Genomic DNA, 17,601 nt, shown 5'->3' with positions numbered 1-17,601 from the left:
CTCTCCCTGCAGCCAATTAGAACAAGCGCAGCCGTGTCACATGTCAGTTTGTGTCTGGCGGTGCTAGTGCGCATGTGTTGACTTTCTGCTTTTAACAACCCATTCGCCCAGTTGTGTGGAACGTTTTGCTGAATATTGTGAGTTTGTTGGGTGGCAAAAATAACATAGACGCGTTTTATTCGGTACTCGCATAGATATGAGCGGCAAACTTTTTCATATATTTACAAGGTCTTTGTTTCGAATAATCATGTCTTTTTATATGTGTAGCAGCAAGGCGTGTTTTACTCAAGGATACAAAAGAAGTTGTGTTGGGTTTATACTAGATTTGTATGCGTTTGATTATGGTCTGGTATTCTGTACAGTTCACCAGGTAGCACCTGATTCAAAATATAATATAACATATAATATGTCCCTCGAGTTCACAAACTATAAACATGGGATCCATGAATTGTAAGTTTTGATTATTGTGGAGCACTAAATTAACAGTGGGTTGCTTTGGTATTTGTCAACCCCCCCCCCCCCATTGGAAGGTGGATATATGGGGTGGACCAATTTATAAAGCCATAAATTAACATTTTAGCATGGTGTGTGGCACTGTGATATTTGATTGAATTTAAACAATACAACAGATTGCAAAAATTAATGTGTTTTAATTATCCTTTATATAGTGCCAATAGAGTGTAGTAACCTGAGCCAAGCTTTGGAATGCAGAATCCTGCCTGCCTTTGCAAAGCTGGACACCAGTACACTAAGCAAAAACATGATTATGACTTGTCTTACAAAAAGAAAAGAAAAACCATGATTTATATTAATGGCTCTCGGGACCGTCAAAATCACTGATGTTCAGGAAGAACTGACGTTTTTCGGCTGTACTATGCATGCTTTTCCACTCCTGCTTGACTTGCGTTTCATTGGTCTGATTGGTTGAACCTTGCTAGCCAAGTGAATCAAAGATATGTAAAAGAAACTGAACAGAAGGGATGTGCAAAGTACTAGTTCAGTCATGAACTTTCTTATTTGGCTTTCTGCATGTCATACATTTTGGTGTTGATGATTCTGTTCTCGGTCTCATGGTGCCATTAACGGATGTGTAAACACCCAACAATAAAAAATTGAATCCATGAAAAGCCTCTTTGAAACCTTTAAATACAGACCACTGTGGTTGTTCAAAGGTTAATCGTAAGGCTGCAGCATCCACTTAATCACTTAGAATTCCTTCTCTTCCTCTAAACCATTCGGCCCTCCCCTCAGGAATGTCCCTTGGCTGTTGGCTACTGAGCATGAACTCAAAACTCAAATTACTAAACACACCCTCCAGTCTAGCAACCAAGGAAGAGATGGTTTTGCGGGTTTCCTTAGAACTCAGCTCTAGCTATCTGTTCCTATTGTTTCTCCTGAGCCCAGCTTAACCATTACAATGAAGTAAATTGTACCTGTTTAAGCCTGAATTCTTGATTGAATGAACTTTATAGCACATGTTCAGTTTGCAGATGTAAATGTCACTGATTATTTGTCAGAGGGAAAATGACCTCCTGGTGAAAGCTGTTCTTTGTTTTAGGAAAATGTGATGGTATATATACAGTACAAATGATATGTTTTCAGGTGGGGGAGATTGGCCCAACTTCTATACATGGTAGGAACATTTAGGGTTTATATGTTCATGTTTTTGCTTACTTAACTAGTGCCCAGCTTTGCAAAGGCAGGTAGGATTCTGCATTTCATAACTTGTCCCAAGTTACTAAACTTTCTCTGACACCATCACTCCAAAATATACAACTGAAAACTTAGCTAGGCCTTTTCCAAATAGTGTCTCATAAATGTATGTAAGGCCTCTCCCAGTTGTACTCCCGGATGCCTGCACTAAACGTGAGAGCTTATGGGTTAACTTCTTGGTTGCCTTAAATCTTTCTGCAGGTATGCTCATCAGATGCAGTTTGGTGCTTTCTCATGCCAAAGACCATCTGAGTAGTGAAAATTATATCTGGTGAGATCATCTCAAAGGACAGAAGGAGTGTTGGGCTGAATGTCAACACAACATCCCTTTTCTCTTGAATGAAGAAGAAAATTGCCTGAGACAACAGAAAGGTAATATGGTTCAATGATAAAGGGGCAATGTAATAAAGGTGCAAAGGTCTAATCAGCTATAGCAACCAATCAGCAGCTAACATTTACAGGCCACCTTTTTTTTTAGAGTAAACATAATTGGTTGCACCATGCAAAACTTTGGGACTTTTAATATATATGGGTACAACAGACTTTTTTTTTTTTTACTTAATATGTATGAAATAAGTATGTACTGCAGGTTATATTTTATCTTTGTTATTTTATATTGTAAATCTGACTGTAGAAGATAGTAAAAAAATTTGAATTTCGAAGTATTTTTTTGGGTACTTAGACCATTGAATGGGTCAAATTCGATCGAATCGAACGATTCAAAGTAAAAATCGTTAGACTATTTGATAGTCGAAGTACTGTCTCTTTAAAAAATACTTTGACTTCATACTTCGCCGCTTTAAACCTACCGAGGTACAACGTTAGCCTATGGGGACCTTCCCCAGCACTTTTCTAACATTTTTTTGATCGAAGAAAATTCCTTCGATCAATCACTTAAAATTGCTGGATTTGAAGGAGCAATTTGCGCTAAATCCTTTGAATTTGATATTCGAATTCGAAGGATTTAAATTCGAGGGTCGAATTTGAGGGTTTATTAACCCTCGAAATTCGACCCTTGATAAATGTGCCCCCTTGTTTCAAGTTTTCCATAGTCATCCATTTTAATCTGTTCCAGGATATAGGAACCAGTGACTGATTGCTATGTAGATGTTGAACAATCTTTGTACCTGTTATTACATAAACCCATTAAATGACGAGTGTGTTCACTGCAGACTTGCCATTCACTGCCCAAGGCATAAGTTACATAAACAAAAAAAGGCATTAAAGCTCAGAATGAAATGATCGTTTTTGCTGCTGCAGGAACACAACCATTAATTACAGTTTGTTCTGTGTAGAAGTCAATTTCTTTTTTCACTTTTCTAAATTTGATAATTTGACCTCTACCTGTGCCAGTAGTCTTAGAGCTCAAAAGCCTACGGTACTATAAAACTATTGGTTTGAGATGGGGACTCTGACCACTGTAGTATAATTGCTCTGTTTTAAGAATCTTAGCCATAAGGCCTATGGGACATAAGTGAAACAAGTCAGTGCTTCTCATAGAGATACAGTATATAGGAAAAGTACATTTTTTTCATTTCTGAGCAGTGGTTCATCTGTCTCCACCCATCACAGCAAAGGTCAAGAACATCCTTTACCTTTAAAGCATGACAGAACTGCTGTTTGTGAAAATGGAAGGAGACTAAACTATTTTATTTAGTAACAAGTCTACTGAAACAAATACAAGCTTTAGGTTTTTGATAGTTGCTCTTAAAGGGCTTATTTTCATGACTTTAAATATTCTACTTTTTTGTGTAATTTATATATATATTTTTTTTTCTTCCAGTCCTGGAACAATGGCATCACTCTTGCTGCGGAGAGTGCTATTATCTATAGCAAAACCTGTATCATTTTTTGGACACCAGTCAGTAAAGTTTTCCTCCATTCCAACCATAATGGATGTTTTTACACAGCCACTAATTCAGAGGAGCATTTCAGGATTTAAAGGTTCTCCGTTTTTAGCTGACAGTCATCTCCCATTAGTACAGCAAACCTCTGGAATGAAAACGAAAACTGCACTCAAAAAGCGATGCAAAGACTGTTATTTTGTGAGAAGGCGTGGAAGGCTATTTGTGTACTGCAAAACCAATGGGAAGCATAAGCAGAGACAAGGCTAATTTGCCACTTTTTTATAGCACATAGAACCATATGTTATAGAGGCTTAATATGGTTTTCAACATACAAATAAAAAATCAATTTGCAGAAAATGTTTGCAGACAATTGTTTATCGTTTAAATTTAGAAATAAAATTTAGCCAGCCCCTTATATAAAACACAGTGTATACCTTAAAGGGGCAGTATGTCTATTGTTCAATAAAAGTTCAATATAGCACTTGTGCAGAACATACATTTAGACAAATGTTTTAATCTCCCAAAAATCGATGTTTTATCACTTGAGCTTAACAGGGCAAATAGAGAAGTTTTATGCGTAATAGATCTTGCCTGATTAACTTAATTTATTTTTATGAGAAGGTGAGGAGGGACCTCGATTCTAGGATGGCAGTAGATGTGATTTACTTAGACTTTGCTAAAGCATTTGATACAGTGCCATACAGAAGGTTACTGGTTAAATTAAGGAATATTGGCCTGGAACACAGTATTTGTACCTGGATAGTGAACTGGCTAAAAGAAAGAATACAAAGAGTGGTGGTAAATGGAACATTTAATTAATTGGAACATTATTATTATTATTAACATGTATTTATATAGCGCTAACATATTGCGTAGCACTGTAAAGTAAATGTGATTATACAACAACATCACATGAATTACATACATAGAATATATGGAGTAACAAACATCACAGTCAATACAGGTACAAAAAGGTGAGGAAGGCCCTATGCATAGGCATACAGTCTAAAGGGAAGGGAGTAATACACAAGGTGTGGGAGTGGGCAAGATCGAATTAAGTGGGTGAGAAATGTGGTATTGCGTTTGGTAGTTAAGCAGAGTGAGGGTAGGCTTCTCGAAAGAAGTGCGTTTTCAGAGATTTCTTGAAAGTAGAAAGGTTGGGAGAAAGTCGGACAGACCGTGGGAGAGCGTTCCAGAGGAGGGGTGCAGCCCTTGCAAAGTCTTGAATGCGAGCATGTGAGGAGGTAATGAGAGAAGAGTTGAGTAGCAGGTCAGTAGAAGAGCGTAGTAAGCGAGTGGGTGAGTATATAGAGATGAGTTCAGAGATGTAGGGTGGGGCAGAGTTTTGAAGTGCTTTGAAAGTCAGTGTCATTAATTTGAATTTGATTCTGAAAGGTAATGGAAGCCAGTGCAGGGATTGACAGAATGGCGAGGCAGAGGAGGAGCGGTTGCTGAGGTGTATGAGCCTCGCAGCAGTGTTCATTATGGACTGGAGAGGTGACAGTCTCTGGAGGGGGAGGCCAATTAAAAGAGAGTTACAGTAGTCTAGACGCGATATGATGAGAGAGTGAATAAGAATTTTGGCAGCGTCTTGGGTGATAAATGATCGTATTTTGGATATGTTCCTTAGGTGGAAGTGACAAGATTTAATAAGTGACTGGATATGAGGAGTGAATGACAGGGCAGAATCTAGGATAACCCCAAGGCACCGGGCCTGGGGAGATGGGGTGATAGTGGAATTGTTAACTATGATGGATACTTCGGGGATGCTACTGGTGTTAGTTGGAGGAAAGAGAACCATTTCAGTTTTAGAGAGGTTTAATTTAAGGTAGCGTTGTGACATCCAGGTAGAGATAGCGGACAGGCAGGAGGAGACGCGAGTTAGGAGTTCTGGGTTGAGATCAGGAGATGAGAGATAGATCTGAGTATCATCAGCATAGAGGTGGTAGTGGAAACCATAAGAATTTATTAATTTGCCAAGGGAGGAAGTATAGAGGGAGAATAGTAATGGTCCCAGGACAGAGCCTTGGGGAACTCCAACAGAAAGAGGTAGGGGAGAAGATGCTACTCCATTGTAGGAGACACTGAAGGAACGATTGGTGATGTAAGAAGAGAACCAGGACAGGGCTGTGTCACGAAGGCCAAGTGACTGGAGGGACTGGAGGAGGAGAGGGTGATCTACAGTGTCAAATGCGGCTGAGAGATCAAGCAGTATTAGTAGTGAGAAGTGATTGTTGGCTTTAGCGGTTAAAAGGTCATTAGTCAGTCGAGTCAGGGCAGTTTCCGTGGAGTGTTGTGGCTTAAAACCAGATTGTAGGGGGTCCAGCAGGTTATTGTCAGAGAGGAATGAGGTAAGTCGGTTGTAGACTAGGCGCTCAAGTAGTTTAGAGATGAAAGGTAGCAGAGAGATAGGTCGGAGGTTGTCAAGATTGGAGGGATCAAGAGAGGGTTTTTTCAGAATGGGGGTGACAAGAGCATGTTTTAGTTGAGAAGGAAACAGTCCAGTTGAGAGGGAAAGATTAAATAGGTGAGTTAAGGCTTTGATTAGACAAGGATTGGTATTGCGGAGAAGTTTTGAGGGAATTGGATCAAGCGGGCAGGTGGTAAGGTGAGAAGAGGCCAGAAGCTTTGAGACTTCCTCATCAGTGACAGGGGTGAAGGAGCACAGGAGGGACTGAGGAGTGTGGAGGGAGGGTGGTGGAAGTCTAGGGGGGTTGAGTAGTGTAATGTCCCTTCTGATAGTGTCAATTTTGTTTTTGAAGTGCTCAGCAATATCTTGAGCAGAGACAGATGTGCATGGAGGGGGTGGAGAAGGGGAAAGGAGAGTGTTAAAGGTGGAGAAAAGTTGTGCTGGTTTTTTAGAAAGGGAGTTAATGAGTGAAGTAAAGTATGTTTGTTTGGCTTGGAAGAGGCTGGTGTTAAAGGAGCGCAGGGCAGATTTGTAGCTCCAAAAGTCTGATTCTGAACGGGATTTGCGCCAGCGACGCTCAAGTGCACGTGAGTGTCTTTGGAGCGCTTTTGTATGAGCAGTATGCCAAGGTTGAAGTGGTTTGGGTCTAGAACGTTTAGTTTTTATAGGAGCAAGCTCATTTAGGGCAGTGGTGAGAGTACTATAGTAGACAGAGGTAGCCACATTAGGACATGAGATGGCTGAGATATTAGAGTGAAGAGAGTCAAAGGAAGAAGAGAGATGTGACACGTCTATAGCTTGCAAGTCACGGTAAGTACGTGTTTGGGGAATAGCAGGGGGTGAGGAGGGAATTAGTGAGAGTTGAAATGTGAGCATATTGTGATCAGAGAGGGGAAATGGTGAGTTAGTAAAATTGGTGGTTGAACAGAGTCTGGTAAATATGAGATCCAGAGCATTACCATTGGAGTGAGAGGGGGAGTCTGAGCACAAAGATAAGCCTAGGGAGGAGGTTAGTGAAAGAAGTTTAGAGACAGAAGAGTTGTTAATGTTGTTAACGGGTATATTAAAGTCACCTAATATGATGGATGGTATGTTAGATGAAAGAAAGTAAGGAAGCCAGGCAGCAAAGTTGTCCAGAAATTGTGCAGTTGGTCCTGGTGGTCGATATATAACAGCAATGCAGAGTGAAACCGGAGAAAAGAGCCTAGTGCAGTGAGCCTCAAATGAGGAGAATGATAAAGAGGGAACAGGTGGAAGAACTTTAAAAGTACAGCGGGGAGAGAGAAGCAAACCTACCCCACCTCCAGGTCTGTTACCAGGTCTGGGAGTATGAGTAAGGTGTAGGCCCCCATAGGACAGGGCAGCAGGTGAGGCGGTGTCAGTAGGAGAAAGCCAGGTTTCAGTAAGTGCGAGTAGGTTAAAGGAATTTGCAATGAAATGGTCGTGTATAGCGGTGAGCTTGTTGCAGACAGATCTAGCATTCCAGAGAGCACAGGAAAGATTAACTGGGTTTTTGGGTATAGGAGTAAGTGTTCTGTACTGATTGAATTTGCTCCGGAGAGAAGGAGCTCGTGGTCGTGATATAACTGGGATGGGGTAAGGGCCAGGGTTTGGGGAAATGTCCCCAGCTGCCAGCAATAGAAAGGAAAGAAAGACTAAGTGTGAGTGGGATTTATAAGTCCTTCGTTTGTATGAAAAGGAGGAGTTTTGTGGAATAGCTAAACAGAGTACTTTATAGACTTCATGTGTGGAGAGGGAAGGAGAGGAGAGAAGAGAGGCTGAGATTTGTATAGAAGTGGGACTTGCCGGAGGAGGTAGTGAAAAATGTTTTATGAAGCATGAGAGTGAAAGGAGGAGAAATGCAGGATAGAGCATGTTTGGAGTAAGAAGTTACAAACTAGCAGGTACAAACAAATCTAATTAATCTAATTGGACCAGTGTTGTTAGTGGAGTACCACAGGGCTCTGTACTAGGTCCCTTGCTTTTCAATTTATTTATTAATGACCTGGAGGTGGGCATTGAAAGTACTGTTTCTATTTTTTGAGATGATACCAAGCAGAACTATAGGTTCCATGCAGGATGCTGCCACTTTGCAGAGTGATTTGTCTAAGTTGGGAAACTGGGCAGCAAACTGGAAAATGAGGTTCAATGTTGATAAATGCAAGATTATTCACTTTGGCAAAAATAATATAAATGCAAGTTACAGGTATACACTAAATGGCTGTGTGTTGGGAGTATCCTTAAATGAGAAGGATCTTGGGGTTTTTGTAGATAACAAGTTGTCTAATTCTGGGCAGTGTCATTCTGTGGCTACTAAAGCAAATAAAGTTGTGTCTTGCATAAAAAAGACATTAACTCAAGGGATGAAAACATAATTATGCCTCTTTATAGGTCCCTGGTAAGGCCTCACCTGGAGTATGCAGTGCAGTTTTGGACTCCAGTCCTTAAGAGGGATATAAAGGAGCTGGAGAGTGTGCAGAGACGTGCAACTAAACTGGTTAGAGGGATGGAAGACTTCAATTATGAGGGTAGACTGTCACGGGTGGGGCTGTTTTCTCTGGAAAAAAGGTGCTTGCGAGGGGACATGATTACACTTTACAAGTACATTAGAGGACATTATAAAGAAATAGCAGGGGACCTTTTTACCCATAAAGAGGATCACTGTACCAGAGGCCACCCCTTCAGAAGAAAAGAACAGTCATTTGAAGCAACTCCTAATACTGTAGCAATTTCTCGGATGGGTTTTTTCTGTTTTTGCAGCTTAAAGGAGAAGGAAAGCTACGGAGGCATTTTATTGCCAATAGATTAGCTGCAATAGTGCAAGCTAGAATGCTATATTTATTCTGTAGAATGTTTTACCATTCCTGAGTAAAAAGCTCTAGAAACTCTCTGTTTGTTTAGAATAGGAGCTGCAGTATTAATGTGGTGTGACATCACTTCCTGCCTGAGTCTCTCCCTGCTCTGGGCTCAGATTACAGTAGAGAAGGGAGGGGTGGGGGGAGAGGAGCAAACTGAGCATGCTCTTGCCCAGGGCAATGAGGTTTAAGCTGAAGGCAGGAAGTCTGATACACAAGCCCATGTGTACACAATAGAAGGAAAGAAATGCAGTATTTCTTTTGACAGGGGACTCAGAGCAACATTACTTTGGGGGTTTACTGGTATATTTAGATGGACCTTTCTGATAAGGCTTACTTAGTTTTAACCTTTCCTTCTCCTTTAAGGATGACTTGTTTCACCTGCATGGAGAGCAGTGATTGTGTTAAAAAAGGCTTTAGTTCATCACATTTTTATGCAATCTTTTTGTTCAACCCACTGAATTAAAGCTGAAAGTCTGCAGTTCAACTGCATCTGAATTGTTTCATTTAAAATTCATTGTGGTAATGTACAGAATCAACATTTGAAGAAAAAAATTGGCTGTCCAAATATTTATGGACCTAACTATATACAGTATATATAATTTATGTGAGTGTATGGAGGGGTGTGTGTATGGATGCTGGGTTTTTATTTGGAGGGGTTGACTATTGTGGACAATATTATTGGGTTTACTTAATATTTAAATTATTTTAGCAGCCTTAAGGTATGGTAATGCAAATTCCAGAAGGATTCCTTAACCCGGAAAACTCTATGGTGCCGATTTATCAAAGGGCGAAGTGGCTTACACTGGCAACTTTTCGCCAGCATTGCCACCCACAGGGACATCGCTGATTCACCAACAGGCGCAGGCGACAATTCGTTAGAGTAAAAGACTGTCGCTAGCGTTGGTTCACACTCTAGAGTCTATCGACGGGTGACGAAACTCAGCATTTTAGTAAATTAGCGTTGTCTGAGCAAATTTCCACCTGGCAAAGTGGATGGGTGCAAAGCGGACACTGGTGACTTTTCGCCAGTTAGTAATTTGTCCCTAGGTCCCAAGCATTCCAGGTAATCAATCCTAAACCTGTATATATTGATTTAAAAGGAAATTTCCTTAAAGGAAAACTATACCCCTCAAACAAAGTAGGTCTCTATAAAAAGATATTGCATAAAACAGCTCATCTGTAAAACTCTGCTTCATGTAAAGAAACCATTTTAACCATAATAATATACTTTTTTATTCGTATGTGCCATTGGGGAATCATAAATAGAAAATTTCCATTTTAAAAAAATAAGGGCCGTCCCCTGGGATCGTATGATTCACGGTGCACACAAACATACCAAACAAACCATACTTGTTATGTCACTTGAGCCAATTAACAGACAGAGTTGTGTCTTTTGCTTCCACATTTCTTCCTGTTACAGTTAGAGTTGGAGTATTTCTGGTCAGGTGATCTCTGAAGCAGCACACAGACCATCACAAAATGGTGGTTCAAGAAAAGAGATGTAAAAGGGCAATATTTATTAAATATATATTCCAGTTGATAAGATTCTTTAATATGCCACTTAATTTGATATAAACTATCTGTTGCTCAAGTATTTATTTTGGGGGTATCGTTTTCCTTTAATATTGAGTTCCACAATACTGAAACATCTAGTGGACATATTTACTACTATAAAGCAAGAATTCAATAGTTCAAGAGCAACTGAAAATATGTGGTCCTTTTGGGGAGAGAATTAACAATTATAGATATTAACTTTACTATACAATAAATCTTTACTTTACTATACAATAAGCTTATTATATACAGGTATGGGTTCCGTTATCCAGAAAGTTCAGAATTACTGGAAGGCCATCTCCTATAGACTCTCTTTTAACAATTTTTACAAATGATTTTGCACTGTAATAATAAGAGTACCTTGTACTTGATCCCAATTAAGATATTAATCATTATTGGAGGCAAATCAATCCTTTTGGGTTTAATTACTGTTTCAATGATTTTTTAGTAGACGTAAGCTATGGAGATCCAAATTATGGAAAGACCTATTATCCAGAAAACCTCAGGTCTCGAGCATTCTGGATAACAGGTCCCATACCTGTACAATTTTTACCTTGTACTGTGCAGTTAAGCTTCACTGCCCCTTTTTTTAACTACACTAGTAATTGAAAATGTACTACTTAATATTTCCACCTTGTCTCCTCTCTTTCCCTCAGATATTTTGGAAGAAATAAAAATATTGAAATATATTCTCTGTAATTGTAAAAATAAGAAGCAGTGTCACTGTTTTCTTTAGATTGTTTTTAAGTTTTTTTTCATGTAACACAAATTATATGCACATTGCCATAGCTATGCATAGGTGTAAATCTACTAACACATAGCCTTCTTTATTCTATTGTCAAATGTGTTTTATTTTCACAATACAATTTTTGTAACTTGCTACAAGAGAAAATATTATGCAGAGACTTTATCATGTATTGTCACCTAACCATTTTTTTACTGACTTATTCATATCCATTTACAATGGATAGCTACGGGGAGGGGGGTTACGCACCAAAACCATTTCCTTCTCAAATGTCTATGCGGTGAAATGGGATTCATAAAAAGCGAACGCAAAGTTAATAAAGAGCATCGTACTTCATTTAATTTACATGACATTTACATGGTGCCTCAGCTGCAGCCCTTAAAGGGCTGAGATTGAAAATAGATTGCCATCCGTGACTTTTCTCTCTCCACTTATAATGAAAAATAAGGAATGCACTCTACATAGCTAAACATCATCACAACCATATATAGATATATAGATATAGATATATAGTCTGGGCTGTATAAAGGAAGTAAGCCTCTAGGATTTATTTTGTCATAAATGTTGTGTGGCAAAGCAAGTGTTTAGGTGAGCATTAGAGAAGTAGTGTATAAATATGTTTATGAATGTTTGTTTGCTTGAGTCAGCACAATTTAGGAGAAATACAAAATCTGTAAATCTGCACTGAAGAATTGATCACATGTGAAACTGGCATCGTTCAAATGCAAAAGACAGAGCCACTTGCATGTGGGGTAAAATTTCAAGAAAGACAACCTACTATAAACTGTTACAATGCAGTGACTGGAACAGACATCTAAAGTTAGAGAGGACATGAAGCTAGCATGGTGGTATAGCACAGGAAATTCATTCCTAAAGGACACCCTGGTAAAAGACAAATTAAGTTAGTGTAAAGTGTGGACTGAGAATCAAATAGGCATGGTATTTCATGTACACAGAGGCCCAAACAGCCCCCCACCAGCCCAATAAATAATGATTGTCTATGGCAATTTACAGCAGTCTCTCAATTCACAGATTACCAGTCTGCGCCTGGTCAGTGTTAAGTCTCAAAAAAGGGGGGAGAGCAAAGAAATCAGTGAGGTTATTTCAATCAGTTACAAAAGCAGGTAGCAGTAGATAATGTTTGAGAGGACACTGCATTACAAGATGCAAATTATGGCCAATTCAGGGCTTGGTAAAATATATGCATTATGGAAAAGGTTTATGGCATCTGCCCATGGGTATAGCTATCCCGCTGAAGAGTTTTTACAAGAGCTTCCAAAATGTTATACTGTATCTTCATACAGTATATCCTGAAGCACTGCATTGCCCTTTCTGGAATGTTTGATGCACTTAGTGGCTTAAGATTTTAGTCAAAGCACCAGACTGAGCAGAAACTGAGGTTACACAGGAAAGCAAAGCTTGAACACTTACGCCAGGAATGAAACTTGCCTTACAAGTTACATCAGAAAAGATGCTCTTTTATGTGAAATTACATAGATAAGGTTAAAAAAACCTAATTAAAAAGGAAAAAAACTGTTTCAACTTTTGTCCAAGTCAAATCTGCCTTACTTCTAGCTGATACAGAATAAGGCAAAAAACCTGAAGCTGACTCCAGTTTGGTGGGGATGTTTCCTCATGGTTAGCAAAGGGGAAATAGAAATGGTCTCTGTACTGTCTTTGTGCCAAAAATGAATTTCTGTAACTGTGGTTTTGCTCACTTGCTAAAAGGCCTCCAACCTTATCTCAAAATGATGATATATTTATTTATTTTATAACTACATCAGGGACAGAATTCCACTTCTCTCTCTTCTCACTGTAAATTTCCTTAAGATGGAATTTCCTCTCTTTTTATATCAAAGGACGACTTTATATCCTGTGGAATCAGCTACTGGCAAATAAAGTATTAGAACATTTTTTGTATGGTCCTTATACATATATTTATGCAAAATGCCTCTACTTCTCCATTATAAACAATTGCAACCAGGCTGGCCTTTCCCATATCTATTACCAGCTAAATCGCTTTTCTGTGGACTTTATATTACAATGTTACAATTTTTTGTAGGAATACTACACCTTTGGTTTTAATTTACACTTTTAAAAAATATTACAAAACTATGCTAGTATAAAAAGTATGTTTACAAACACAATTCAGCAGGAACCAGTGTACAATGGATCCTTATAAGATACAAATGGTTATTATTTTAACCTTATTTCACATGGGTACATAAAATCCAACTGAATTTGTCTCTGGCATTAGAATTTATTATTGATCCATGTACAATCCAGTAGGTGAATGTTAAATTAGCTCATCAGTGGACCCCATTGGCTAATAACACTTGCACAAAAAGCTTGCTTGCAGGGCTGTTATTATTTAATACATTCACACATCATCTTATCATATGCCCTGAATTAGAAGTGGATGTGTTTGGTACATTTTAATGGTGTCCAGTTTTAAGGATGAGCTAGAAACAATATTCCTTTAAAACAAAGCACCTAAAAAATCAAATGCTGCAGGAGTCATTAATTCATATGTTCACTGCATGGTCCAATAGCAAACCACTAAACAGATGAGGACAAAACCTTAAGATTCAAGTAAAATCTTCCCTCTTATACTGTATATAACATGCACTGTTTTGCTTGTTCTAATGGGAAAGATTAATATGATCCTGGTGGCTAGTGTTTCGCATGCAATAGGTATTTTAATTTTTATGTAGGATATACTAAAGGCAACCCAAAAATAGAGGGCTCTACAAGAATAGAACAAGGGAGCTGTCCAGAAGCTGCAAAGTAGAATTTATAGTCTTGAATCCTAATATTTTGTCCTTATACACATAAGCATGTTTGTAGGTATTACTACAGGTCAGTCAGATTAATTTTACATTCAAGTAACTTGGATTAGAAATGATTCACAATTGAGTCCAATTGTTTGAGTGTCATGGAACATTATTAGGTCCATTTGTTATCCAAAGTAGTCAAATTAAACAAACTTAGATGCAAAACAAACTGAGGTTTTAAGTGCAAAAGTATGGATTATAAGATATTTCTACACTATGATTTATTAATTTGTTTAATATGAATATGTGGAAAATCATAGAGATCTGCATACTACAGATTATAAATTCATAAACTGATATGAGAAGATTATAAACAAAATTTCAAGTTTCCAAAAATTACACTTGTACTCAGTAGTCAGGATATGCATCCAGCTTCCTGTTATACTGTACATTCTGCCGCATCCTGACTAAACCTTTACCTTAACTAAATAATAAGAATGTGTTCATAATGCAACTTTAGGGAGGTAGTTGGGAATGAAATCTAGCAGCATATGGAAAGCTAAGGCCTATGGCATGCAGGGGTAGACGTCCATATGCCAAACACATGCTGAATTGTAAGTTACTATCAAAGGGAAGGAAGCAACATACGTAGAAATAATAATTGCAGATGACCTGATAGTATGTAAGCAATGCAATAAATTAAATTATATTAGTAACATACAGGGAAGCCTTCAGGGGGTACAGGTGGGCCCTGTGTTTTTTTGTGGCTTAGGGGGGCCCGGCCATGCTGCACTTACTTGTTCAGCCAGGCCCCCTGCCGTCATGCTAGCAACTTTTTTTTACTGCCGGGTCACTGAAGTTTAAGTCCCGGGAAAGCTGCTTGGGGATTGAATAGGATGGAGGGGAAGTTCAAACTTCACCCATCCAATCTTCAGTGACCAAATGGCAGTACAGAAAGAGGCACCTAAACTCTCACCCTCCCTTCTGAAGTTTGCATTTCCCTGATGGCACTGAGGGCTGTTAATGAAGTAAGTAAAATATGGGGGAACCCTGGCAACCAATGTTTTTTTAACTTGTGTTGGGGGGGCTGGCCACCAATGTTTTTTTTTAACTTGTGGGGGGGCACTGGCGTATTTGTGCTGGCGTCCAGATGATAACGTCACAAAACTGGAGGAAGGGTTTGGACCCGAAAGCTTGTGCGTTCAATACTTCTGCAAATAAATGTGCTAAAGGCATTGCCTAGCTGAACTGGTATGCTTCTTCCCTATTTTGGATTCTAACAAGTGCAAGGCCATGAACATCAGATCCTCTCACCCAGGAACATTCCTCAGGACCCTTTCCACTCGACCAAGTACTGCAAGGAACCCTTAGAGACTCAAGAGTCCAAAATTCTTCTAACTTCTAACAGTGCATGTTATATACAGTATAACACAATAATAGGAGTGGGGGAAGAAGAAGAAGGCTCAGAGCAAGACGCTGGTTTAAGAAGGGATACATGAAAGAAATTGGGAATCTGCATCTCTGGAGGAAGTTGAAGACAAACAGCAACAGGGTTGATGACCTCGACAACAGGAAAAGGACCGATGAATTTGGCTGCAGGGACATTGGTGAGAAGAAGATCTTGGGGAAAAGCCATAGAATGTTGACCAAAAACATTTTTCACATTTTTCAGAGGAGGCGTGCAAGGCATTATTGCGCGCAAACTCGGCCCACAGAAGGAGATCAGCCCAGTCGTCCTGGCATAAAGATACATGACAGTGCAGGAACTGTTCAAGTGCTTGGTTGACTCGTTCTGCTGCACCATTAGAGTGCGGATGATATGCAGAAGAAAACTGAAGAGTGATGTGAGTTCCTTGCACAAGGATCTCCAAAATTTGGAAACAAACTGAGAGCCTCTGTCAGACACTATTTCAGCTGGGAATCCATGAAGAAGGAAAATGTGTTGAATAAAGAGTCTTGAACCTATCCACCCAAATGACAGTATGACCCAGGGAAACAGGGAGATCAACAATAAAGTCCATGGCCAGATGAGTCCAGGGTGGAGAGGGAATGGGCAGGGGAAGAAGAAACCCTTTCGTGGAGAATGTCCAGACTTGGAAGCCGCACAAGTAGTACAGGAAGAGACAAAGTCTTTAACATCCTTCCAAAGAGAAGGCCACCAGACAAGGTGAGATAACAGATCCGTTGTCTTCCGGATTCCAGGATGGCCAGCCTACTTGGAACTATGAGATTGTTTGAGGATGGACTGATGGAGTCCTGGCGGGACAAATGCTACCCCTAGGGGAGTATCAGACGGTGCCAAAGATTGTGCAGACAGCAGTTGGGAAGCCATGGAAGGAGTCAGAGCAGCCACAATTTTGGTAGAAGGCACAATGTCCCCACAACTAGATTCTTCCAGAAGGAAACTCCTAGACAAGGCATCGGCCTTCTTATTTCTGGAACCAGGACAAAAAGTCAAGACAAAGTTAAACCTGGGAAAGAAGAGTGCCCACCAGGCGTTTCAGGGTCTGAATATATTCCAGATTTTTATGATCTGTAAAGATCATCACCTGGACTGAAGAACCCTCCAATAAATGCCTCCATTCTTCTAAGGCCAGTTTTATGGCCAAAAGTTCACGATTCCTTACATCGTAGTTCTGTTCAGAAGGAGAACTTTTTGGAGAAAAAGGCACAAAGATGTAATTTCCCATCACAAGAAGACCTCTGAGAAAGAACTTCACCAGCCCCCACAACCGAGGCGTCAACTTCAATAAAGAACGGCAGGATGTCTTAGAATTGGCGCAGAGGAAAAAAGAGTCTTTTAAAGTTTGAAAGGCTTCCAGTGCCTAAGGAGGCCAACAGTTTGGTCTTTCACCTTTACAGATGAGTGAAAGAATGGGTGCAATCTTGGAAGAAAAACCTTTGATGAACTGCCGGTAATAGTTGGCAAAGCCAATGAAACGTTGAATAGATTTTGTTCTGGTCGGAAGAGGCCAATCTTGAATGGCGGATGTCTTGGCTGGGTCCATCTCGAAGCCTCTCTGGGAGATGATATAACCAAGAAAAGGTATTTTGGAAGTTTCAAAAGAACATTTCTCTAATTTAAAGAGAGCGTTCTTCCGTAAGGATTTGTTCTTCCAAGTATTTGGAGAAAATAAGGATATCATCCAAATAGACAACAACACAAAGTCCAAGAAGATCTCTGAAGATATCGTTTGCGAACTCCTGAAAAACTGCGTGCGAGTTGCAGAGCCCAAATGGCATGACGAGGTATTCATAATGACCATCACGAGTGTTAAAAGCAGTTTTCCATTAATCACCCTCACGAATGCAGATAAGATTATAGGCTCCACGCAGATCTAACTTTGTGAAGAGACTAGCTCCCTTGAGTTGATCGAATAGCTCCGAGATGAGAGGAAGAGGGTATCGGTTTTTGGAGGTAATCTTGTTCAACCCCCGGTAATCAATACAGGGATGTAGACTACCGTCTTTCTTCTGGACGAAGAAAAAGCCTGCTCCTGCTGGAGATGAAGAGGGACGAATGAAACCTCTTAGAAGATTCTCCTGGATGTATTCCTTCATGGCCTTGGTCTCAGAAGGAGAGAGTGGATAAGTACGTCCCCGAGGAGGCATGGTACCAGGAAGCAGCTCCACAGGACAGTCGCAAGGCCGGTGTGGTGGAAGAGTCTCTGCAGACTTCTTGCAAAAAACATCAGAAAAA

General features: G+C 39.8%; 1 long non-coding RNA gene across 1 annotated transcript; it reads left to right on the top strand.

Annotated features, from left to right (window-relative positions):
- Window positions 1–14: 14 nt before the first annotated feature.
- mrpl36.L lies at window positions 15–3,917 on the top strand. Its single transcript, XR_001936138.2, has 3 exons — window positions 15–137; window positions 1,915–2,085; window positions 3,497–3,917. It is a non-coding gene; the product is annotated as a mitochondrial ribosomal protein L36 L homeolog (long non-coding RNA).
- The last annotated feature ends 13,684 nt before the right edge of the window (window positions 3,918–17,601 follow it).

The sequence above is a fragment of the Xenopus laevis genome, chromosome 6L (genome assembly GCF_017654675.1).
Source record: "Xenopus laevis strain J_2021 chromosome 6L, Xenopus_laevis_v10.1, whole genome shotgun sequence".
NCBI classification, from domain to species: Eukaryota; Metazoa; Chordata; class Amphibia; order Anura; family Pipidae; genus Xenopus; species Xenopus laevis.
This window is presented reverse-complemented; position numbering and strand designations above follow the sequence as displayed.